Here is a 26,981-nt window from a genome sequence, read left to right as displayed (position 1 = left end):
TTAGCCTGTTCTTGGTTAAATTGCACACGCACTTGGGGTACCCTGTTGTCAGGATCTCTGAGAGTGAATTTAACTAAATCTCGATTCCCGACTGCCCACTTCCGGGGCCCATCATTGGAGGTTACACAACTCCAGCTTTTGCAGTAAACACTTTCTAGGCCACCACAGGTCTTCCAGTTATTTCTCAGATTGCCAGGGCAGGCCCAGAACCCTTGTGCTCGTCCATGAGCAGTGTCAATAAATGTCCATTTTTGTAGGACATGGTAATTGTGTTTCCTCCCTCGCATGAGTCCAAAAAGCTCCCTGAGGTCAAAATATAAATCTGGCCACCATGTGTTTAGTGGGGCAGTGTGTGTGGTTTCATTGAGGATTTTACCAGTTTTCCCATCTGTCAGGATCCATGTCTGCCTATAGGATTGATGGGGATTAGGGTCGCTTGGTTTGGCACGAGGAAGGCATAGTATAAGCAACACTAGTGAGGTAAATGTGAACGGCGCAGTCTTAGCTTTAGAGGATTGTCTTTGTCCGGCTGACTTCTCCATTTTGGAACAAAGTCCTTGAGAATGGTGTGTGGGTCAGCTGGTCGGACGTGGGTGTAATGGACCCAAGGAGTAATCCCGTCGACCTTGAGAGCAGTGGGAGTGGTCAGGATCATGATGTAGGGTCCCTTCCAGCAGGGTTGGAGTGTCTGGTGTTGGTGTCTCCGGACGTACACCCAGTCACCTGGATGATAGTGATGCGGTTCTGGAGGGAGTCCGGTCTCATAAAGAGCTTTCAGCTTAGGCCAGACCTGCTCATGGGTCCGTTGCAATACTTGGAGGGAAAAAAGGAGTCGGTCATCACCAAATTCAGCAAGTACTTCAGGTTTGAGAGTGGGAATAATAGGTGGAGGAATGCCATACATGATTTCAAAGGGAGTAAGTCCCATCTTATATGGGGAGTTACGCACCCGATAAATGGCAAAGGGAAGGAGAGTTACCCAGTCTCCGCCAGTCTCTAGGGCCAATTTAGTCAAGGTCTCTTTTAAAGTTCTGTTCATTCTTTCTACCTGTCCCGAACTTTGGGGCCTATACGCACAATGTAATTTCCAATCTGCCCCAAGAACCTGTGCTACTCCCTGTGTTACCTTGGAAGCAAATCCTGGTCCATTGTCTGAGCTTATCTTGGCAGGAAAACCATACCTTGGCAGGATGTCTTCTAACAGTTTCTTGGTCACGGTCTGAGCTGTCTCATGCTTGGAGGGAAACGCCTCAATCCAACCTGAAAAAGTGTCTACAAACACTAGCAAATACCTGTACCTGTATTTTCCAGGCTTTACTTCCGTGAAGTCTACTTCCCAATAGGCACCTGGTCTGTCTCCTCAGAGTCTGGCACCAGGGTTGGGCGCCTGGGCTGTTGCATTTGTCAGTTGGCAAGCTTTGCAGCTCGCTACAATGTGTCTAATTTTTGATTGAGAGTCTCTGATAGTGATGTGAGCATGTCGCACCAAGTCTTCTATTTTTCTCATCCCCATGTATGTGACCCGATGCATTTTGCTGAGGACACGTTGTCCTAATTCTTCTGGTAGAATCATGAAGTCAGCAGCTCTCCATCACCCATGTATGTAGTTGGTCATGGGCAGCTGATTAATCCATTTTATGTCTCCATCAGTGGAGGAGGGGGTGTCTGGAAGGTTGGGGCCCCTGGGTCTGGCAATGTGGTCACTAGGGCATGGTCCACAGAAAGGGCTGCCTGTTTGGTGTGCTGGTCTGCCAATTTATTTCCCGTGGCCACCGGGGTGTCAGATTTTTGATGGCCCGGGCAATGAATTATTGCCAGTGCTTTGGGCAGCCAAAGGGCCCGTAGGAGGCCAAGAATTTCTGCTTTATTTTTTATGGTTTTTCCCTCTGCAGTTAACAGCCCCCTCTCTCTATAGATGGCTCCATGTATGTGGGCAGTGGCAAATGCATACCTACTGTCCGTATAGACATTAAGGCATTTGCCTTTGGCCATAGTCAATGCTCTAGTCAATGCGATCAGCTCTGCCGGCTGGGCTGAAGTCCCTGGAGCCAGCAGCTCAGCCCAGACAGTTTCTGTCTCGGTTGTCACAGCTGCCCCTGCATACCTTACTCCGTCTTGCATGAAGCTGCTTCCATCGGTGTACCAGGTGGCATCTGCTTCTGTCAGTGGCTGATCTTGCAGGTCAGTTCTGACTCCGTGAACATGAGCCAGGATTTCTCCGCAATCATGGAGTGGTGCCTCCCAGTCTGGGTCAGGGAGGAGGGTGACTGGATTCAGCGAGGCCGGTGTCTGGAACAGAATTCTAGCAGGATTTAAAAGCAGTCCTTGGTAATGCGTTAGTCGGGCATTACTTATCCATCTATCTGGTGGCTGTTTGAGCACCCCTTCAATTGCGTGTAGGGTAGTGACACTTAATTCTTGTTCTACTGTTAGTTTGTCTGCATCTTTGACCATGGTAGCCACCGTGGCCATGATTCGCAGACAGGGGGGCCATCCAGCGGTGACAGTGTCTAGCCGCTTGGAGAAATAAGCTATGGGCCTTTTCCAAGGGCCAATGTACTGTATCAGCACTCCTTTAGCTACTCCTTTACTTTCATCTACATATAGATAGAAAGGTTTAGTTAAATCAGGAAGCCCCAGTGCAGGTGCAGAGAGTAAGGCCTGCTTCAGTCTAATGAATGAGTTTTCCATAGTCTCTGTCCATGTAAACTCCTGTTTTTCTTTGGTGGCTTCATAAAGGTGTCCAACTTTTTCTGCAAAACCTGGGATCCACAATTGGCAGTATCCTGCAGACCCTAGGAATTCGCGCATTTGGCGGACATTTTGTGGGCGTCGTATTCTTAAGACAGTCTATTTCTTGCTTCTGTGAGCCATCTCTGTCCCCCTTTTAATTTATAGCCTAAGTAGCTTACCTCTGTCTTGCAGATTTGGGCCTTTTTAGCCAAGGCTCGGTAACCCAAGGTTCCTAGTGTAGAAAGCAGGTCCTTGGTGCCTTGCAGGCATGTCTCCTGGCATTCAGGGCTACCAGGATATCATCTACATACTGTAAAAGAGTTAATTCTGGATGTTTAGATCTAAACTCACTTAGATCTTCATGTAGGGCCTCATCGAAGATGGTGGGTGAGTTCTTGAACCCTTGGGGGAGCCTGGTCCAGGTGAGCTGGCCGCTAATCCCTTTGTCCGGATCTGTCCACTCGAAGGCAAAGATGTCCTGCTCTTAGGTGCTAGAGGCAAGCTGAAAAAGGCATCTTTTAAATCTAGGACTGTATACCAGGTTTGGGTAGGAGGCAATGACCTGAGGAGGGTGTATGGATTTGGGACCATTGGGTGTACATCTGTCACCCACTTGTTTACCTCACACAAGTCTTGGACTGGTCGATAGTTGAATTTGGTTTTTGGACTGGTAATAAGGGGGGTATTCCACGCTGACTGGCAAGGTTTCAGTATACCCAACTCGAGTAATCTTCTAATGTGTGGGGTGATTCCAGTTTTTGCCTCAAGTGGCATCAGGTATTGCCAGACCCTGACTGGATCCGCGCCCGATTTCAATTCTATAAATATTTCCGGCCTATGTTGAGCTAATGCCACTCCCCCTGTCTCGGCCCAAGCTTGGGGACATATCTGTAGCCAATATTCTAAGTCATGCATTGGTGATAAGGGTGCCTGGTGCAGGTGGTACTCATCTTCGAGGCTTATAGTGAGCACCTGTATTGGATGTCCTTCTTTGTCTAGAATTTTTGTCCCTTCTTGGTGGAAGATCAGCTTGCCCCCACCTTGGTGAGCAAGTCTCGGCCTAATAAGGCGTAGGGGCATTCTGGGATGACCGTGAATGAGTGGGATACCGGCCCCTGCCGAGATCCACTGTTCTTTGGGTAGTCCATGAATATTGTTTCATCCCAGTAGCTCCCTGTACCCATGAGGTTTTATCTGCCAATTTTCCCTGGGGTTTTAATAGAACAGAGTGCTGAGCTCTGGTGTCCACAAGAAATTCTACAGGATACCCCTCCACTTTCAGGGTTACCCTGGGCTCAGGGAGGGGTGCCAAACCCCGTCACCCCTAGTCATCAATGCCTTCAGTACCCAGGAGAGTAATGGGGGCCTTTTTGGGTCTTTTGTTAGGACAGTCTTTTACCCAGTGGCCTTCCTCTTTGCAATATGCACACTTGTTCTTATTTAACTTGGGGCGGTTCCCTCGGGTGAGGTCTTCCTTACCTTGTCTAGTGGCCAGTTTCTTAAGGTGTCTCTTTTGGTCCTGAGGGCTCTCTGCAGTTGTAGCCAGCAGTATTTTAGCCAAGTTTCGAGTTTTGCGGTCGTTTATTCTCGTCTGTAGTTCTTCCGGACTCTCTCGATTATTAAAAACTCTTTCTGCCACCACTACCAGGTCCTGCAAGTTCTTTTCTCCTAATCTCTCTACTCTCTGTAATGTTCTCTGTATGTCTGGAGCGACTTGGTTAACGAAAGCCATAACTATAGTGGCTCTGTTCTCTGGAGCTTCAGGATCCATGGGGGTGTACTGTCTAAAGGCCTCCATGATCCTTTCTAGAAATGCCGCTGGGCTTTCATCCCTGCCTTGTTGAACATTATATACCTTAGCCAAATTACTGGGCTTTCGTGCAGCCACCCTGAGACCTGCCAACAGAGTCTGGCGATAGACCTGGAGTCTCTCCTTACCTTCTGCTGAATTGAAGTCCCAGTCTGGACGAGAGAGGGGAAAAGCAGCATTTATGAGCTCTGGGTTCTGGGTGGGCTGTCTGTTGTCTCACAGAACTGACTTCCGGGCTTCCACCTGGATCCTTTCTCTCTCCTCAGTGGTAAAAAGGACCTGTAAGATCTGTTGGAAATCATCCCAAGTGGACTGATGGGTAAAAAGAACAGTATCTAAGAGGTTAATAAGATCTTTGGGGTTTTCTGAGAACTTAGCATTCTGAGTTCTCCAGTTATAGAGGTCGCTAGTGGAGAACAGCCAATAGTGCATTGGCTGTTCTCCTGTTTCATCAGGGGGCCCTGCAGTGCACAGGGGGAGGACAGTTGAGTCAGCAGGCCCTTGACTCAGGGCTACCAGATGGACCCGACCCCGCATCCCTGCCGCAGGTCCATGAGCAGGTGCTCCTCCTTCAGGGACAGGAACAGGAACCGGTTCTTCTGGAACTGGTTCCCCTCCATCTTGTTCCACTGGCTCTGCCAGTGGGGCGATTGGGAGGGGCTGATAGGGTGGTGGGAAGATCAACTCCTCTGAGCTGGTGTCCTGCAGAACTGGATAAAGGGATGGTTTGGTTTCTTTAGATCCTGAGTCTCTCTGAGACTTTGGGACTGGACCTTGTAGGGCTAAGACTTTGGGTGTGGGGTCTGCCCTGGATGGAAGGAAAGGTTTAAGCCATGAGGGAGGGTTTTCAATTAAGCCCTGCAAGACTAAGATGTAGGGAATTTGGCCAGGACAGCCCTGGGCTCCTTTCCTGAAGAGAACACCTTTCACCTGTAAGAGAGTGGTTAGATTAAAAGTTCCCTCCGGTGGCCATCCAACGTTAAAAGACGGCCACTCAGAGGTGCAGAAAACACGAAACTTTCCCTTCTTGACGTCCATGCTCAAATTGCGAGCTCTCTCCCTAACATCTGAAAATGGTCTGTCATGAGAGATAAAGGAGTCGTCTGTGTCTGTCCCATTTCTTCCGTCAACAACAAGACTAAGATAAACACAACAGCCAACAAACAGGCTCCTACAGAGAAGAATCTACCGTGACTGCGGAGGCAAAACTGAAAGTAAGTTGAGGGTATGTTGGACTGCAGCAGCAGCCGACTTTCCTCACAGATGAGGACCTCATCCTCCAGGCGGGGGCAAGGGACGTCTCCCAAGACCCCTGGTCGGCGACCCACCAGCACGTCCGCCTGAGTCAATGCCAACCCAGATACAGATTGGAGCTCCTACAGGCTTATACAGGCTTGTTCGCGAACAAAAACAGTGAGACACAGATAAACTAAGACAGAGTGAGACACAGGTAGACAAAGACAGACGGATAACTGAGTGCACTCACCAGCCAGCACTAGGCCCCCGGGTCGGGAGTCCTGGGGGTCTCTGGGATCCTGGACGAGCCCCCAAATGTTGTGCCCGTAGTCATGAATCCCAAGGAGACCACCAAGGAGCCAACAGGGATGCAAAAGCAAGGAGCCTTTATTTGAGCTAGCCCGAGCTCAATCTCACACCCGTGCCAACGCAGTGGCCAGGTGCCAGGGAGAGAGCCTGTGTTTTCCCCAGAACAAAGGTTTTATACGTTTCCAGGGCAGTTTGGGGGTTGATGGCCGTGGCCCTTGCTGATTGGCTGGGCCTGGGGGTAGTTGAGGGGGTGATGGCCGTGGCTCTGGTCAGTTGGCAGGGTCCAGGGGTGGTGGGTGCACTTCTTGCTGACTGGAGGGGAGAGAGAGACTAAGCTCCGATTGGCTGAAATAGGATCCGGGTCCCGATTGGCTGAGGTAGACCCCGGGTCCTGATTGGCTGAGGTAGAACCCAGTTCCTGATTGGCTGAGGTAGAATCCAGGAGCTTGCCCTTTCACTCTTATCTCCAAATGAGATCAATTCTGGGATACTCATGGTTAGGACTTCAATGTATCTTTTGGGCTGACATGATTCAGCCCATAATAACCCTTTTTCTAGGTACTCCCAAATTTAGCAAGTGATTCCCTTGGCTATGAGAAGTAGAACTTATCACATGATCCTGTCCTTCCCCAACTGGAGTGTAAAGAGAAGAGGTAGAAATTAATGAATAGTGCATTATTAAAAAATGATAAACTCTTCTCCCCTCCCAGTCTTTTAAAACCATCTTGGGGTAAACAATGGTGATAACTAGGTCTGCTAAAAATGTTGCTTTTCTGCAAGATTAGAGACAAAGTGGTTGGTGCAAGAGCTAGCAGGTCTGAACTTAAAATGTTGTAAACTTACCACTTTTATCCTCAGCCATGGGCTTTTGTTGTCAATCTGGATAAACAGAAAAATTCTATCTGGTACCTTATGCCATCTTATTATATTAATAATACTGATAATGATAATGTTCACTAACTATTGTGTTTAGTTATGCTAGTTACTGCCATTCATACTTAATATCTACTCTCATATTTAATTTTTTTGACTATAGTATTTGCTTTTTATTTTAACTTTTAATTTAAAGCTTCTTTTAGACTTACAGAAAAGTTGTAAAAACACAGTTTCCATCTGTCCTTTATCCCACTTCCCTTAATAATATGTTATATAACTTTAGTACAATCATCAAGACCAAAAAATTAGCATTGTACACTACAAACTATATCACACAATTGATTTGCATTTCACTAGTTTCTCTGTTGATGTCTTTTTCTAGTTCACAGTCCTCTCCAGGATTCCAAGTTGCATTTAATTTTTATTTTTTCTTAATCTCCTGCAGCATGTAATATTCTTCAGTCTCTCCTTGTTTTTTTTTATGATTTTAACACTTTTGCAGAAAATTGATCAGCTGTTCTGTTAAATGTCCCTTAATTTGGGTTTGTTGGTTGTTTTGTTATGATTGGATAGACTGTGAACATGTATCTGGGGCAAAAAACACTGCAGAAATGATGCTGTGTCCTTCTCAGTGCCTCCTATCATGGAATTCATACTGACGCATTATTACCTGTGTGTCTGGCTTAATCACTTGGTGAAGGTGATTTTGGCAGTTTCTTTACTGTAAAGTTAGTATCTTTCCCTTCGTAATAATAAGTACCATGAAGAACATAATTTCAGACTATGTTAATCCTGTTTCTTTTCAAACTTTGGCCTACTCATTTGGGGATCCATCATGAATCTTGTCTGCAGCAATTGTTACTATTGTATTTATGCAATGGTTATTTTCTATTTCTTGCTTTCTTCTACATTTACCATTTGAAATTCAACTCTAAGGAAGTGCTGCCTTTTCCCCCCATATATTTATTTGTTTATTAAACCAGGATAGACCTAGGAATAGTTATTTTTAATTTATGAGTTATAATTCTATATTATTATAATAAATGTTGCTCAGATAATTCCAGCCTTGACATAAATGCACATGTATGTGTGATTTATTAAGTATACATGAATTTCCTCGCTATTTCAATTGAGAGGGCTTAGAATCAGTGAAACCCCAGTACCAAAGAGTGCATCCAGCTCCTAGTTCTTGCTTTCTAAACACCATTTTGAATATAAGCAAGCAGGAGTCCTTGGAGAAGTAGTAGATACAAGTCTAGGACAGAGAAGATACAAGGTAAGTCTGAGTGGGAAATATTCAAAAAAGTTTAGGGCTTATTTAAAGAACACATAAGCCAAACCAAAGGAGCTCATAATGGTTACATTTAATTAAGGCAGACTTAATCATCTCCATTATACAGATGAGGAAAATGAGGTCCAGACCATTAAGTAACTTTCTTGTAGTCACACAATTAATAAGGACCAGAAAAACACTAACACTCAAGAGCTTTTGTCGTTTTTACCCCAAAGCCCATCTTCTTAACCATCTGAAATACTTTCACACCCAAATAGAGGCACACATTTAACGTCAGGTCAGTGCCAATTAACCTGGGTTAGGTATGTTGACACTTCTCCCCTCATGTCAAAGGGCAAGTTCCTGTCACCATGGATAAGGCCAAATTCTAAGTTAATTGTACTTTTATATTTGCGTGGGCAGAAAATTCTGGTTAAGTCCAATGCTGAGCTCCAGAATCGAAATATTCATTGAATTACCAGATTTTCCATACAGTTCAGGCCACACTCCTGAACAATGACCTCAGATGTGGAAGCAGATTCTCTCTTTAGCTTTGTTTCATCCTCAAAACTTTTCTCTATAGATAACCTAATTGAAAAGCCTTGATACTTACAGAACAGATTAGCTTGGTATAATAACTTTAGTTTATACTTTTTTAAATTACAAATTTTCTTGCTTTATACATTTCTTTTTAAGTCAGGTATCAGTCTAATTCTGTTGCCTTGTTATTTCATATTTTTTAATCTACTTTTTTGAGTCATAAGGACTTTTTTCTCTACCTTAAAAAAATCTGTCTCACTAGGTTATATTTCAGAATTGATCATTCTGGGTCATTTTTACCCAATATGTGGTAAACTTTTTTCATTGTGTATATTCAGGCCTTGTTTTTGTTTTCAGAAAGTTTTCTTGGTTTATAGTTTTAAATATTAATTTTGTTTCACTGATTTTTGTCTTCATGTCATCAATTATATGTATTTTGGACTCCCTTTGCCTGTCTTTTATTTCAACTACTTCCTGAACATTTTTACATCTTTATCAAATTTGTATTTTCTTGATTGGTTTGGTTATTTGCTTTGCATAAATTCTCTTAATTATTTTTTATTCTTTAAATTAACTTTATTTTTTACAAGTTTTAGATTACATAGAAATGCAAAATGTTGTACAGAGATCCCATATACTGGACATCCATTTTCCTTTATTACTAATATCTTACATTAGTGTGGTATATTTGTTACAATTAATGAACTAATATTAACACAAACATTATTATTAACTAATAGTCATGCTTTACTCAGATTTCCTTAACAAAGTATCCTTTTTCTGTTCTAGGATCCCATTTAGAATACCACATTCATTACATTTGATTGTTGTATCTTCTAAGCCCATCTGATCTATGATAGTTTCTCATATTTTTGTTGTTTTTGATGATAGTTGTTTTAAGGAGTGTGGGTCATATGTTTTATAGAATGACACTCTATTGGAATTTGGTGTTTGTTTTTTCATGGTCAGACTGGGTTGTGTTTTTGTGAGGAACCCAATAGAGGTAAATGCCATTTTCATGAAATCATAATAAGGGAGCATTTTATCATGTGTTTTGTCACAGTTGATTTTAACCTTGAGACTGCAGTAGTATTTGTCGGATTTCTCCACGGTGAAGCTATGCTTTATACCCTTTGTCATGCTGTAGTCTCTGGAAGGAAGTCACTGTGCTTTCCACACTTATGGTTAGGATTTGATTCCAGACCTCAAGGGTAGAATGAGTCCAAAAATTATTTGGATTTCTTCACAGATTTATCTCTTCTATTTACTTCTTCAATTATTTATTTATATCAGTAATGTGCTCATGGATATTCATTTTATACTATGGGTTATAATTCATCGCTTCTTTATGTTGTTGCTCAAGTTTTCCTAGCTTTGCACATTGGGAGTTCTTTCAGTTGACTCCTGTGTGCCTTTGACATGATACCATCAAATTTTTTGTTTGTATTTGATCACTTACTAATGGATACTACCACATGCTCCAGGTCCAACTAATGTTGCATTTTATCCCAGTCCTTGAATCAGTTGTTTCTCCAAGTAGCTCTGGTCTCTTATTAGAGAATGGTATTAGAAGCCATTGTCTGAGTGGTAGTTGTTCTTACAGCTACTAGAGTGTCATTGGTTCTAGGCCATCTCAGCTGACAAAGGAAATATATATTTGTTTATACACATATCTATAATTATTTTTTATATGTAACCTTCTATCTTCACTATATTAAGCTAAATATGAGTTCTTATTGATGTTTCTTGCTCTAATCCATTACCACATTTATTCTTGTTTGCTCCCCTTGATATGTGTAAACTCTATTCCAACTCTTACATCCAAGAAACCTGGATTTTCATCATCTGCCATCTATTTACTTAATTGTTCAATTCCAATATACATGCACAGCATTATGAAGACTTCACACCCCCATGGGAAACAATTTTGTCAACTAGAATATAGTGCTCTTGTGCAGTTATATACTTCTCTCATTTCCAAAGTTACTTAAGTCAGCATATTCTTTACCCACTCCCATCACTTAGGTTGTTTCATATATTTTTAATAGAGTTAAATTCTCTTGCAACATGCTGAATTCCATCCTGTGATCTCCAGATGTCTGAAATATTTTTTTATTAAATCTGCATACATTAATGCTCAGTCTTTGTGCTATAAAGTTCTATTGGTTTTGACTAGTGTATAATGTTGTGTATCTACCATTACAGTGTCACACAGAATAATTTCTCCATTATAAAAATAAATACCATGTATTTGATCTATTAAGTCTCCCTTCTTTCCCCTGGACCTCTGGCAACTGTTGGAGGAGGTTATTGAGAGGCCATGACTATTGGTTGACCTGAATGGCCTCAGGCTAATTGGAGGTTCATTACTCCCTACCTTGTCTTTGGAATGTGTGCTCCACCCACCCTCCCCATAGCTGCCAGTTTCAAGGATGTGGCTTTGAAACAGCTAGACATTTTGACACCATCTGGACTTAATACATTGTTGAACCCAGCTAAGTCCTCTATATAAACTTTTAGGATTCTGGTATGTAGGTGTAGTAATCTACTTGTCTTGTAGCTACTCAAGACAAGCCTCCTATGTAAATTCCCTTGCATATTAAACCTGCCAATTTCCAGTATGGAGTGGAATGCCTCTTTCTTTGGTCTCTCCATGCCCTCTGTGTACAGAGGCCCAGTTTCAGCTTATGCCTGGAAGCTCCTGAGGTTGCAACTCAACAGCAACAAAAAAAAAGCAAACTTTTTACTGTTTCAAAGTTTTGCTTTTTCAGAATGTCGTATAATTGGAATTATAAAATATATAGTCTTTCCAGACCTGCTTCTTTCACTTAAGAATGTTCATTTAAAGTTCATCAAAGTCTTTTATAGCTTGATAGCTCATTTCTTTTTATCAATGAATATAATACTACATTGTATGGATGTACCAGTTTGTTAATGCATTCACTTGTTGAAAGATATCTTTGCTTCCACTTTGGGCATTTATGAGTAAGACTACTATAAAACTTCACATGCAGGTCTTTGAGTGGATAGTTTTCAAATAAATTGGGTAAATACCTAGGAGAGCAATTACTGGATGCTTTGGTAAGATGATATTTAGCTTTGAAATAAACAGCCAATTGTCTTCTTAACTGGCTTTGCCATTTTATATTTTCACCAACAAATTTTAATTTAATTTGTAACTTTCTAATGACAAATGATGTCATTTTGAGTGCTTCCAAATTTTGGCAATTATAAATAAAGCTGCTATAAATATTCCTGTTACTGTTTTTTGTGGACATACGTTTTCAACTCCTTTGGGTATATACTTAGGAGTGTGATGGTTGAATTACATGTTAAGTCTATTCTTATCTTTGAAGAAACTGCTGAACTGTCTCTAATGTGGCTGTACTATTTTTCATTCCCACCAGCGGTGAATGAGACTTCCTGTTGCGCCATATCCTTGCCAGCATTTGGTGTTAATTGTATTTTTAAGTCAAAGTTTTGTCTTGACATTTCCAAATGTTTGAGTATTTTTAATTCATTTTTGAGTGTAGTGTTAAATATAGCTTTCTCAGTTTCAAGGTTTTTGGTGGAGGGAGAGATTTCACCAGCTGAAATGCTTTGATTCATCTTTTCGGTTTTATTTCTGCCATTTTATATGAACACAATCAGGTTTTTTGCTATTTCTATTCATTTTGTAAACAACTGTTTGTAGTTCAAGAATTCTTTCTGCTCTCCTTTTTGTCATCTTCTGTGAAGTTCTTTTATGGATGGAGTTGGTAGTGGTAGTAAGGAGGGTTGATGTGCCTTATTTCTCTTTTGTTTGTATGATCCTTAATTTCCCCCAAATTATTCCTTACTTCCTTTCACTTCCTCATTGCTAAAGAATATCACCCATACTCTATATATCTGATTATCCCCCAAAAGCAGTGCTTGTATGTGGTCACCAGTACCTGCCAAGCTCTTTCTTCACATCTATAGACTTGCAGTAATGGGTGGGAGCCCTGTTGGGATTTTTTAATCTACTTACAATTAATTTAAGGATGGTACTTAAAAAAATCTTCTAATAATGGTAAAGGCATATTACTTTAATTGACGTTATGAGATTCATAGGGAGGATGTTGGGAAGATTTTAAATTGGACAGTACAATTGTCTTCAAACCTCTAGTAAAAAAACAAATTTCAAAATTTCAGGAAATACCCTGGGTGCAGCTTTTTAAGAAGGTAATGTCCTGAGCTTTCAAAGACTGAGACTGCAACCCTGTTTTGCAATACAACACATGGAAAAGTGAAACATTTGAAATGAAGAAAAGATAGATGGTTTGATGAATGGAAGGGTAGACAGAAACATATAGATAGACAGATAGATACATTGTTACAGTATGTATCAGAGTCAGAGGGATGACAGAGCACTTCTCCTGCTTTGTGAAGGATTAGCTGGTCCTATCTGTTGACTAAACAGAAGGGAATTAAAAACGAGACAATTTCCTGTCAGAGACACTGATTCATGGTGTCTCTCTGTCTACATGTTCCAATGAACCAAATTGATCAGCAGTTATTGCAAACAAAAAGGTGAAAACAATTAGCAGAGAGTCAAAGAAAGAACTTTGACTTTAGGGAAAGCAAGCTTTTTGAAGTATTCATTCCTCTGTATGGAAAATCTGCAGTGAGTAAGAGAGTCAAGCTGTTAGGTCTGATCTCTGCCTCTAGCTCTGGAGGAGACACACACCTTGTCCAAACATTTCTGAGCCACCAAACTGGAAGAAACACTAAATTTCCTGGTATTGCCAGTGAGTGATGAAAAATGCGCGCGAGAGAGAGAGGAAAGAGAGAAAGGGAGAGAGAGATAAGAATAAATAAGGCAGAAAGGCCTTGGGACAGCCTGCATCCCCACTACTTGGCAAAGACAGGTTCCCTTGGGCAGAAGGGACACTGTGGAAGGCAACAGAGCTTAAGGCACTTTATGAGTCCCCCAAGTGAGTGTGCGTGCCAGAGCAAGAGGATTTAGGCAGGAAATGGAGTTGATCCTCTCTGGCATGGAGAGAAGAAGAATCATTTCTTTGCAGGAACGCTGATATTGAGGATCTACTCAAAGACCCTCTTCCATAAACTTCTAAACAACTCAAATATGTGTCCCACGTGGTTCCAGCATTTTATTTTTGCCAGCAGCTTAGAGAGAGTCAGAAGCTAGCTACTGCTAGATGAGGAAATGCAGGGTGATAAGGAGAAGGTAGAGAAACTGATAACAAATTTGTCAACTAGTCTGGGTAGTTACATTCACGAGCAGATGTTGTCTTCCACAGGGAGAGGGGAATGTGTTCAGGAGCATTCCCTCCGTTTGACATCTCCCTCACACGTACATGCACATGTACACACACACACACACACGCACACAACTTCTGCTGGTAAGTCTTCCTAAAGTTCTGGTAGTGGACAATTGGAATGTAAAATATAAGAATGATACCTAGAGCTGACCAAACAACTAGCCAAATGAGACCACTTTAAGCAAGAAATGGAGAATTTGGGATTAATATTTATCAGGAGAGACTTGTATTTAATCAGTTGCCTTTCCCCCCACTCACTTCCTGTGCAGTTGGCAGTGTGGAAACAAAAAGGAAATTAATACCTATTATTAATATATAAATGAAATCTTTCAAGTATATTTCATCCCAGAATTGACTTTCCCATCCCTTGTTACTAAGTCTAAAATTCTATAACCAAAGCTTCCTTTCCTTTAGTTTGTAAAAATGCCTAAAACCTGTCCTCCCTGTCCTCCCGGGTTTATTGAGAAGAATGAAAATGACACATGTGATTGCTATTGTAAGTTATAAAATAATTGCCCCACTATCAAATAATAATGATAATAGTAATACAAATAAATTATAGTCTGTCCCTATCAGTTAAAACCTGACATCCTAGTTAAGAGATGTCATAGGGATTTCTATAAGACATTTTCCTTTCTGTTTTAGCTACTTATTTTCAACCCCTTGGAATAATGTAAACTAATGGGGAAGACTCAAGGAGCCAGAGGAAGGAGAGAAGAAGTGAGGTGAGGAGCAGAAGATAGAAAAACATTTCAAAGATATGGCAGATTATAAAAGAGTAATTGCAGCCGTTTAGAAAACACAACAAAACCAAACTAATAAACTGGTCTCTTGCCATTTCCATCAGTCCAGCAAGAAACAACTCCTGTATTATCGAGTTGCCCAAAGCTGAAGCCAGTTTGCCTGCCTGTACTGGGTATCTCTAATGGGTCCTTAAGCTTCTCCTTGGCACTACATATTTGTTTTTTGAGCACTTAATATGTGCTAGGCACGATTTTAGGAGCTTTATATAAGCTGTGTTATTTTAATACCTATAGTGAGTAGATACAGTTATTTTTCCAACTTATGGAGGAGAAACTGAGGCACAGAGAAATTAAATAACTTGCTTTGTGACACAAGTAAAAGTGGTGTAGGTAAGAATCAAACAAGAAGTCTGGCTCTAGGCTATGCTCTTCTTTAACTGGTAGCTCTTGTGGTCCACCTTCTTGTTTCTAGGACGAGGTATTTGTAAACCATCCTATTTTAGATGATAATCTGATTGCTCCTAAAATGAAAATTTGTTTTGGTGCTTGCTCACCTGTTTACACATACACACACATGAACACACACGCGCACACACACACAAACACACACATGCTCACACATTACCGGATTTTAATTTGGGAAAGATAACTTGGTCTTTAGGTACTTAATCTTTCTGTGCTTAATGAGTTATGTATCTTTTACTCTTGGATTTATCTTTAAAAATGGCAGAACTTAAAAGATTTGATTGCCATCCATTTCAGAGCTCTGAAATAAGAGTTATTCCATCCAAGGCCACTATTTATTTGCTCTGTATGTCTTTGATCTTGTGTAAACTTTCCAAGTTTCAATTTCCTTTTCCATAATGGTATTTATGAAGATTATGTAAGATTCTGTATATAAACTCTAAAGAACTTTGTAAATGGATGGTTCTACTGATAACTAATTTGTCTTCTATTCTCTGTATCATCTCTTTATCTCTCCTTGAAAAATGAGAATTTCCCTTGGTCTTCCATGCTTTGCCAATACTTTGGAGTTTAAGTAGATAACCTAAGTTTCTCACATAGTAACTTCATCGGAGCAGTCAGAAATGTGTATTGAAAGTGGGTAAAAATGAGGCCAAAGAGTCACACAGGGGAATTGAAATCAGAAGCAGTTCTAACTCATAGTCTAAATCCATTTTCTTTAGATTACAGTGTTCACTTTTTCTCACCTGTGCTTTTTCTTTCATTTCATCATACAATATTTTTACCTCTATTCAGAGCAAAAGAAGGAAAAAGTGAAGGCAAAAATTGTTTTGAGTCTCAATTCAACAAAGTCTTATTTCATCGACTTTTAGATTCCTAGTTCTATGCTTATAAAGAATATAAATTGGCAAGAATTTACATTTCTTTAGGATTTCATTGTTTTAAAGCACTCGTTGCATTCACTATTCAACATGATTCCTCTCAAAAATTCATTTTAAAATAAATCAATAGATGGAATCATTCCTTTCTTGCAGATAAAGAAAGAGGTTCAAGGAAGTCAGACAGGATAAAATGTTGGTAAAGGGTTCACACATGGTTAAAGGAAAAGACAGAGTTTAAAAAATCCTCAAAGATCAGAATGCAACTCCCTTTTCACCTCAAGTATTGTATTCACTGCTAGATCAGACTATTCCATTAAGAGATTCTAAACTTTGACCAGAGAATTTATAATGCATGAAACTCAATTGCTTTTTTGGTGATCTGGAATATTACCCCTCAAATAGTCAGTCATTGTCGATCCTGGCTAGGATGTTACAAAGGCCAATTTGAGATGGTATTCTGTTTGGTAAGTGATAGGTGTGGGCACTATGTGTCTGCTGGAAATACTTCAGGGAGAAGAAAATTCTGTAGAAAGGAAATGATTTTCAGTATGTGATGGATAATCATCACACATACATTTGAGCATTTATATATATATATATATATATATATATATATATATTATTTGTTGATTAGCATATATAATTGCTTTATGATATTAAGAACTAGCCTGTGTGTTTTCCCTGCTTCTCTGCTTAGTGCCATTACCCAATGTGTCATTGGAGTCCACTAGTCCCTACAGAGCTGTGCCTGTGGTCTGGATGTCCTTTAATACCCAAAGGACTCATCATATAAAGAGATTATCAGGATTTCTGAATCATCTCTGACCTGTAAAACCCTGGAAGAGAGATTTGGGTAATTTTTGGAGAGATTATAAATCATGATGAGCTATATAGTGCATGGTAATATGCAAAAAATAATTAGAGCTTACTGCTAATAAATACAAATGCCATGTTAGTATCACACAATCCTAAAAATCATCATTATTTTACATGGAAAAAAATTACCATCGTCTACTCTTTTGCTGGTATATGCAAACAGTATTTTAGCCCAAATGCTGATGAGCCACAAATAAGGTGCATGTGGAATGAGCTTGGGTTAACCACACAGAACCCCAGGGAGATGATGAATCATACATACTTCTGATAGAATGAAAATGTAGAGATGACCAGGGAAAATTGCCTAATCGACCTTCAAGAAATCTAATAGGTAGAGATTATCTTAGAAGTACAGATCTTACGAAATAGAAGTTTTTCATGTGTGTTAGTTAATTTATATGCAACTGGTCTAGTCCATGACATGCTCAGAGAGCTGGTTAAATACTATTTCTGGGTGTATCTGTGAAATGTTTCTGCAAAAGATTAGCATTTGACTTGTTGGGCTGAGTAAAGCAGATTGCTGTCTCTAGTTTGGGTGGGCATCATCTAATCCATTGAGGGTGCGAATAGGACAAAAAGGTATAGGAAGGTTAAACTTGTCATCTCTGCCTGGCAGGTGAATTGGAACATCAGTGCTTTCCTGCCCTCTGGGCTTCTGATTCCTATGTCTTCAGACCTGGACTAGCATCTATAACATTGGGTATCCAGCTCTTAGGCCTTTGAACTATACCAATGGCTTCATGTGTCTCCAACTTGCAGATGGTAGGTCCTGGGACTTCTTAGCCTCCATAATCATGTGAGCTCCAAATCATGTGTATATATATATATATATGTATATACATATATATATATATGTATATATATATAGAGAGAGAGATGCAAGTTAATGGATATAGTGTGTGTGTGTGTATATACATATACACATATATATAATATGTATATGATTATAGATATATACAGAGATAAAAGTAGATAGAGATATATTAGATGGGTAGTGGGTAGATATGAGGATTCTAGAATGAAACACTAAGTAAACACTAAGTAAAATTCAATCTGGGAAACAAAACCATTGCAACATGGGGAGGACTGAGGCCCTCTCAGGTCAGCCATGGACATCCACTGATCAAGTGCTGCTCTACCTCTGGGGCTTGAGGACACAGAACTAGATGGCAAAAGGAAGCTTCCTGCTAGAAAATCCTAAGGGGAAGGCAGACATTTAACACTTATCTTAAAAAAACCATTAAATAATCATAAGTGGCTCAGTGCTATAAAATGGAAGTTTAAAATTCCATAGGAGGGTATCACAGTGGAATTAAACAGAATCTGTGGGATGTAGTTAGGTTCTGAAGCAACTTTCTGGAATAATAAAATAATAGATTCATTTGCTTATCATTATGAATTTGTGATTACCAGCAGGGTATGAGAATACCTAAAAAACCAAGTAAGATACTAGTTGTTTACTATGGGCTCAGAGAACCTGAGAATCTTCCTTTTATTTTCATTTTTTAGTATCAGTAGAATAAGCCTGTGTCCTTGGCAAAGGTTTCTTAGACTCAGTGAATATTCTGAGGTGTCTGGGTGATAACTGGTCTCCTTGGGATCCCAACCTATATCTAACTTGGTGCATACACTCAGTAACCCTGTGCATATCACAAATTCCAAATGCCTACTTTGAGATTTCTCTATTTTTATAAGTGTAGGTGTGTGTCCTAGACAGGGATGTCAAAACCTGATTGTTAATCAACTATGCCTGGAAACTGAGTAAATTGAAGGGAGAGCACAGAATAGCTGGAGCCCATGTCCTCGGTCCTCATTCATTCATTCTGCATATTGTCATATGTGTCAAAATGTGCAGCCAAGGTTGCAGTGGGATTCGAGGGAAAGTAGTGTTAGCAAACCCATTTTCTCTCTCTTTTAGCATTTGAAATGTCACCAGAGCCCTAAGACACAGTAAAGGATTTTAACATACATTCAGGTGCATGATTCTTTCTATTATCATTCTGATAATTATTATCATTATTCACATCCTATTAGCTTTTCACCTTGAGCTAATGTGACATTTCAGTGCTATGGAAAATCAATGAGGCAAAAATTTCTCATGCTACCACAAACAATTACTGTTGATTTAAGTACAAAGACTAAATACCACATGGACAATATGGATAAAAGATTAGAGTGCACACACATATATACCATCCATTATTGAGAATCTTTTAAGTGGTTTTCAAAATTAGTGTTTTCAGCTGGGAAGAAAAGATTCCCTTATTGAATGACCATAACCTGAACTGAAACTTGCTTTCAATATAATTAGCTATGTCCTCACTTCTGATAATGATACCAAACTTTGGATTTAATTAGACTTCTAATTGCTGTTTTAAATTGTCTCCTGCCTTCGACTTTGCTTTCTTTGCTATCTCATTCTGTATTTTTTTTTCCATTTTCTATTTTCGTTCCTGTATCGTGACCATAATATCTAACAAGTTAGTCACAAAACTTTTAAAAACAAGGTGGTCCTGGCAGGAATACATGATGTTTTTGAAGAAGCTTCTCTAACAGTGATTTGGTATGACAGAGAATGGCTGACTGTTTGCCAAGCACATTTTCGGTTTCTCCTGGGAAACAGCTAGCTCACATTTTCTTACAGTTAGGTATAGCCATGTGACCAAGTCCTGACCAATGGAATGCGCACAGAAGTGATGCTTGCTTGTAAACCCTTTCACAGGACCTTGTGTTCTCTCTCTTCCCCTGTCTTGTTGCTGGATGTGGATGTCCAGGTGACCTTGATATCATGTAGTTTCCATACCTTTGCTACTCTGATTTTCTTCCTCCAGTCCCCACCTATTAGCTTCTCATTATATGAGTGAGAAACTATTTTATAATGGATCAAGATGCAGAGATTCACCATCCGCTGCTTTGGCAGCTGGCATTACCTTATCTAGAACATTTGGTAATGTCTCCGGTGGCCCATTGGCTAATATATTGCTATACCCCTGTATCAGTCAGGGGCTTCCAGAGAAACAAACCTATATGAAAGACCCATAGAAGGAGAGATATATCAAAGAATTGTCTTATGCAGTTGTGGGGGCTAGGAAGACAAATCTATAGAGAAGTCCCACAGGCTGGGAACTGTCAGGCAGGATGCTTCAGTCTCGAGGTAGAACTTCTTCTTCCTCAGGAAAACCTCAGTTTTGCTTTTAAGGACTTTCTACTGGTTAGATGAGGGCCTCCCACATAACCAGGTAATCTCTTTCACAAAGTCAACTGATTGCAGATGTTAACTGCATCTACAATATGCTTTTTCATCAACACCTAGATTAATGTTTATAACTCTGGCAGGATGACACGTTAAACTATCATGCTCTCGGGAAGAAATCCCTCTTAAACCCAGAAGTTTAAACTCTTAGAAATTATACAATAGCTTCTCATTAGTGTAATAGAAATGTCTAAATAGAAAGCTTTATTGGAAGTACATAATTTTTCTATTAGAATATGCATAAATAAATAAGCATAAAAAAAATCTAGAGGCCAGCCAAACACAGTTACCGTGTGAATAAAGCTGAGCCTAAGAAAAGAAATGGCAGGGCTTATGAAAAACCGGAGTAGGTAGGCTAATTCAAAAGGTTTATGACATTGGGGGAAAACAAAACCATCTGTGGGTTGGTTATACTACCTTGTAACCTCTAAGTAGTACCACTTCTTTCTTTCCCCTAAAAATATTGAAACTGTTGGAATCAGATGATTCCCCTGGGAATGGTGACTCAGGAGATCCACAGCAGTCTTTGACCTGGAAACATGGAAAATATGAAGAAATGGGAGATAGGCAGAGTCTACTCTCTACATAAAGGTTATAATTCAGATGGGGATAAAATGCCATGTGAGCTGGTGACATGTGGTAACATGTATGTGATTTGCCGTGGTCTCAGTCTTATGGATAATAGAAGGCAGTGATCTCAAATCATGTGCACAAACCAGCAGTGTTTGACTATACAGTCATGGAATGAGACAGCACAGCCTTCATAGCCTTCCTCCTCCCTACTGGCTTTGCAGCCTTGAACAAATCACAAAACATTTTGAACCACAGTTTCCTTACCTGTCAATTAAAGGAATTATATACAGTGTTCTCCAAAGTGCCTTTCAGCTCTAACATTTATTGATCTTATGATGTCTCCTCTGAGGAGATGTGTGTGTTTCTACTCATTTCCAGTTGTGGGAAATATCTAAAAGTCCCTTAAAACTCTTTAAAAGAGGCTCTTTAAAAACACATATCAGGAATAATAGCATCTACTAATGTTTACTGAGGTCACTTAAGTCCCTGGCCCTTTATGTGCAATATCATGTAATCATCGCAATATCCCAGGTGTACAAGACTAAAGCTAAGAAGCAACAGGTTGCATTAACTGCTGAGGTCACATGGTTGAAAAGTGGTAATGCAGGCACTCATTCTCAGGCGTCAGGATGCCAGGACTCTTAACCAGTAGCCTCTGACATCCCAGCAGCTCTCTCAGCCCTGCCTTGGATGTCTGTGCCAGCATGTTCATGCAGCGCTGCTGCCTGCATTCCTCTCTACTCATCTCGGCCACCTCTTCAAGAAGCAGAGTCTGTAACTGCTCCATATTGTGTCCACTCGTCTCCTCATTTCCCTCCCCATGCCCTTGCACATGTCCTGCCTGTCTTTGTCACCAGTTATTGGTGACAGCCAGGATGCTTGCAAATAGCTTTTCACTTTGGCCACTTCCTAAGTGGCTGCTGTGAAGTTTGTAGATCGTAGAAGCAGCAAAGGTGCAATGGTCGGTGGAAGCCAAGTGCAGGCTAGCATCCATTCTCTCCTTTCCCTGAAATATGTTTGCAATTGGTTATGCAATTTAGAGAAAAAGAGAAAAGTTGAAATGAAACATAGTAAAATAGAAAAGCAGAGAGATTGCTTCTGAAAGGTGGTTAAATTGCCTGGGTCAGTGTCCCCTATGAAAAAGCTAATGTTATCTTTTCTGAGAAAGGCTCTTCTGTCTCTTGCAATAAAAAGTCCCTTCAGGACACAAACAGCCCTCTTTTGCTCATAAGGGTCACCCCTTTTCTGTCCATTCTTCATTTCTTGTCAGATGCCCACCCTATGTTGATGGAGTGATGGCTTTGTCTATTTCCTTTTAGCAAATGTTTTTACAAACGGGCATTTCAGGCTGGTTCCTTATTGTTGCTGAGATCTCTAGTCTGGAACTCCAGACCTGGCTGCACAGCAGACTCCTCCTTGTCTGGAGAGGCTCTGCATGAATTCCAGGTGGAAAGGGTCACTAACGGAACCCATGTGTCCAGATTTCACAAGTTTGCATGCTAATTCTTCCTTTCTTCTGAGACTCATAATAGTCTAAACCTGCCCTTCAGTTTCTTGTGAGGCATTAGATATCTTTACCAAGTTTTCTTCAAGTATATATGCGAATTCTGTAGAATATCTAAATACTGCAGACCTTTGTGCTGATTGTCTCCATCCTCCTCAGCCACCCTAGAGCTTGTGTACCTACTGTGCATTGTGTACCCACAGTCTAGGTTATGTTCCCGCTTGTCTGTGTGTTAGTTTTCTGCTGTTGAAGTGACAGATTACTCCAAACTTCTTGGCATAAAACAGCACATGTTTATTTCCTCTCATTTCTGAAGGTCAGAAGTGAAGTGCAAATCTCAGTAAACTAAAAGCAGGTTGACCACATTGCTTTCTGGAGGCTCTAGGGGAGAATCCACTTCCTGGTTACCTGGTTATTATGGTTGCTGGCAGAATTCAGTTCCTCGTGACTGTAGGGCTGAGGTCCCCATTTTCCTCCTGGCTGTCAGCCGAGGACTGTTCCCAACTCCCAGAAGCTGTCGCACTACTTGGCTCATGGTCTCTCTCCTTCATCTTCAAAGCCAGCAACAGCAGCTCCTCTCCTGCTCAGCCCACATTTGTCTGATTCACTCTTCTGCCGTCGTCTTCCACATTTAGGCTCCATGATTAGATTGGGTCCACATAGATCATGCAGGATGATCTCCTCCCTCAAATCCTTAAGCCTAATCATATCTGCAAATATCCTTTTGCTGTGCAATGTAGCATATTCTCAGGTTCTGGGGATGACAGTGTGAACATCTTTGTTAGGGCCATTATCCTACCTTTTCCAGTTAGTCAGACATCAGCTCAGATGTTACCATCTCAGAAGGGCCTTCTTTGATCATAGAAAATATTGTTTTTACAGGAATGATCATACCTGCATTTGTTTAGTTTAGTTATTGGTTTTATTTATCTCCAACTAGAGTGAAACCTTCTTAAAAAGTGTCTTGCTCACAAAGACCCTATATCTCAAACACCTGACTAGCAACTGGCACATCATAGCTACTCAATAAATGTTTATTGAATGGACAAAGCATGAATGAATGGAAGTGCTCATGAATCTAGGTGGTGTAGGAGGTTCAAGGTTTGAGGCTTTATTACTCTCCCTAAATGTCCCCCCATGCATAATGGTTGACAGAATATTCCACTGTCTTCATCAAAACAACTGTCTCTACCAAAATACATATCTTTAGCCAGAGAATAATCATCTTGCAGAAGAACTAGTGGACATACAGATTCTTTTCCATGTCCATATCTTTAGCCAGAGCATTAGAACCTCATATTCCAAGTGCCAGACATTTCTCAAAGTCTGAGTTATGCAGTCTAGGAAAATAAGTCATGGAAGACTTCAGTGGAAACCAAAAGTTGGGCTCCATCTTCCCTGCCAGATTCTCTGTACATCACAAGGCGAGGATGTGCCTCTGAACACTTCCTACTATCAGCAAGTCTCTATGCCAGTCTCCAATAGGTAAGAATAGCTAGCTCATACAGATCTCTCAAGAATTAACATTTTTTTTTGTGCAAGAGAACAGTTTAACCCTTACTTAGGAAAGAGACATTTTCTTTCTTTCCTAAAAAAGGAAGTATATTATACTATATGGTTTAACTGCCCATTATCTCAAACTTCTTTCCTCTCTCATTTTCTTTGCTTCACTATTACATAAACAAATAAAATACTTTCTTTTCATAGAGAAAAAAGAAATGTTGCCCCAAAGTTGAAATCAAGACTTTGTAAAAAAGCAGGAGAAAAATTTTAGCTATAAAATGGGAGTCTGCTCTTACACACACACACACACACACACACACACACACACACACACTTCTAGCCAGAATTCAGAAGTCTGAGGGTCAGTGTCTCCAGGGCATGTTTTACCATAACATTTATGGAGCACCAGAAATTAAGCATAGCCTGGAATAGGTACCCTATGTGTATTTTGTATCACTTAATTTTTTTTTTTAGCCTTCTAGGTAGGTTATTAAAAGTAAGTAACACAAGTAAACTTGTATTAAACGTAAGGATATTGCCTTAGAGAGATAATACCCAAGAGATATTTTGGATTCCAAGCCAGGCTGTATGATGCCAAAATCAGTGCTTTCTTCCAGGATTTTCCACTGCTCGAAATCTGCCATCCTTTCTGCTTCCTATCGGACACTCCTATCGTCTTCTTCACACCTGCACGCATGTTACCCATATGCTGCCCATGCAGGCATCTTCTTCTAGGTCTGTCCTTCTAGGGGAATATTTCCTAAGGGAATATGCTCAAAAAAATACTTCATTTCCTGTGTCTGTTTCCTTCAAAAATGTGATCTCACCAAAGAGTTTCTGGGACAGATACCAACTAGAAAGTACCATGGCCTAATGGGAATGAATAGACCTTGAATTTGAGTCATGAATCTGAAATTTTTTGGTAGTAAGCTTTTAGGCCAGATATGTTGTAGGAAGGTCTTTGGGAAATGGTGGTGACTTCCTGAGAATAACATTTATCAGACTTCTCAAAAGTTTGCCTAAGTCTAACACACTGTTCCAATCATTGTTTCGTTTTGTTTTATTAGCATTCTTCAAACCTCAGTTTATCTCTAAAATATTTTTGGCAACTACGTTATCTTTCTCACTTGTGATAGGCAGATAAAATGGCATTCTTGTTATGTGATGAATAAGGAAATAATTTTCTAAACTCAAATCATCAGGCAAATGGTTACAAAATCCTAAAATCAAATGGGATAAGATAATCTTAACCTGCTTTAAGTAGCAAGAACATTTAAATCTTGCACAACAGGAAGTCCAGCAGGGCAGGCTCCAGGTGAGGAATTGAGACTTAAGAGTATCACCACAGAGTCTGATTCTTACTGTCTTTCCAATCTTCTATCCTCAGTATTGGTTTCTTGTAAAGCTAGTTTTCTTTATGATGTTAAAATACTTTGCAGAAGAACTAGTGGCCATACAGATTCTTTTTCATGTCCAGCAGGGACAAAACAGAGAGAGACTGCCTGTCAGTTGTATGCAGTACACACTTTCTGTTATGTGGTTGGGCCAACTCACGTCCCACACCACCACTGGATGAGAAGTTACCATATGCATGCCATTCCCTGATTTATGCAGAATAACTAGAGATGGGGTCACTTCCCTGAGCCTCATGGAGATAGGGGATCATTTGCACAAAACTGGAGCAATGTTCAAAAGAACACACTTGAATTTATAGATAGGAGCAAACAAATTACTCTCATGGGGGACCTCTGCCTCCTTTTCCACACTTCTGTGTTTACTCTCCTGAAAGACAGACTAGTTGGTAATATGATTGACTGGAACCTGGGACATTTATCACTGCCATTTGCTAATGAGTTGCTTTACTGCACCGCTTTAAGGCATTGGAAGTCTGGTCTTGAGAACAGATCAGATAGTCACTACAATTTCTTCCTGTCTTTGTAGGCATGCTCCATACAATCTGCCTTTGCTCTTATCAAGAGGTAGAATGTGTTTCTCTTCCTTGTGAATCTGGACTTGCTTTAGAAGATGCTTAAACCAATAAAAGGCAATACAAATTGTGACACTTTTCAGCCTAAAACCAAAAAGGTACTATGGCTTTTAATCTTGCTTCCTCCCTCAGACTACCATATAAAAAAGCCTGGGCTAACCTCTTTGAGGCTGAGACACTAGATGCAAAGAGAGGTCAAAACCTATAACCAGCACAAACAAATGAATACATGATTTTGCTATTTCAGGCCACTTGAAATGGGTGGTTTGTTATCCAGAAGTAGGTAACTGTGATGTAATATATACCTCTAGTTATTTAAGAAAGAGAGCTATTAATATGTATACTTGATTCAAAGTATAAAGTTATTACACTTAATATCTATGCTTATACTTTAAAAAGGATAAACTGCAGCATATTTTGAAATTTTTACTTATAGGGAAAGATAGTGAATACAGTGAAGGGGGAGAGTATAGACTTTGTTGATTTGAATTTAGAATCATGTAAATATCATACATCATTATACAACAAAATAAAAATTGTAAAAGAAGTCCTAGAACTCAAAACTAAGTGCAAACCAAGAGAAATTTATGAGGATTTCCTACAGTAGCAAGCTTGTCCAAGGAGTCCCCCGGCCTTTACCCCCCTTCATATTCTATCAGTATTAAATTTCTACCTAGGATACAACTGATCAAAGTGAATTAAAAACACAGTTATTTGCTTCTCTATCCCTGCAGGAGAAGAATAATTGCAAAAGAAACTGAAAAGATTACCTACTAAAAGCACCTTAAACTTTTGTATTCCAAGAAAAATATCCATATCCATGCCTATTTACTATTTGGATCCACTGTACCTTTTTCAGTCTTCATAATTTTATTTTACAAACAAAAGAGTTCAATGAATTCATATGATAATTTCAAGGTAAACTGAGTTTTATTCCCTTTTTTTAAAGTAAATTTTCTCTTTCTATTTTTCTCCAGTAGATTATTCCAAGAAACCTGTTGATTGTATGAATTCCTGGATGAACAATAAAAATCTGGGCTTTTATTTCTCCATTTAACCTATTTCCCCTTTGTTTAAAATTAACTACATTTTTCAAAAGGGGATTTGACAAAGAGA

The sequence above is a fragment of the Manis javanica genome, chromosome 11 (genome assembly GCF_040802235.1).
Source record: "Manis javanica isolate MJ-LG chromosome 11, MJ_LKY, whole genome shotgun sequence".
Taxonomy (NCBI): Eukaryota; Metazoa; Chordata; class Mammalia; order Pholidota; family Manidae; genus Manis; species Manis javanica.
The sequence above is the reverse complement of the archived record's forward strand: the minus strand, read 5'-3'. Positions refer to the sequence as shown.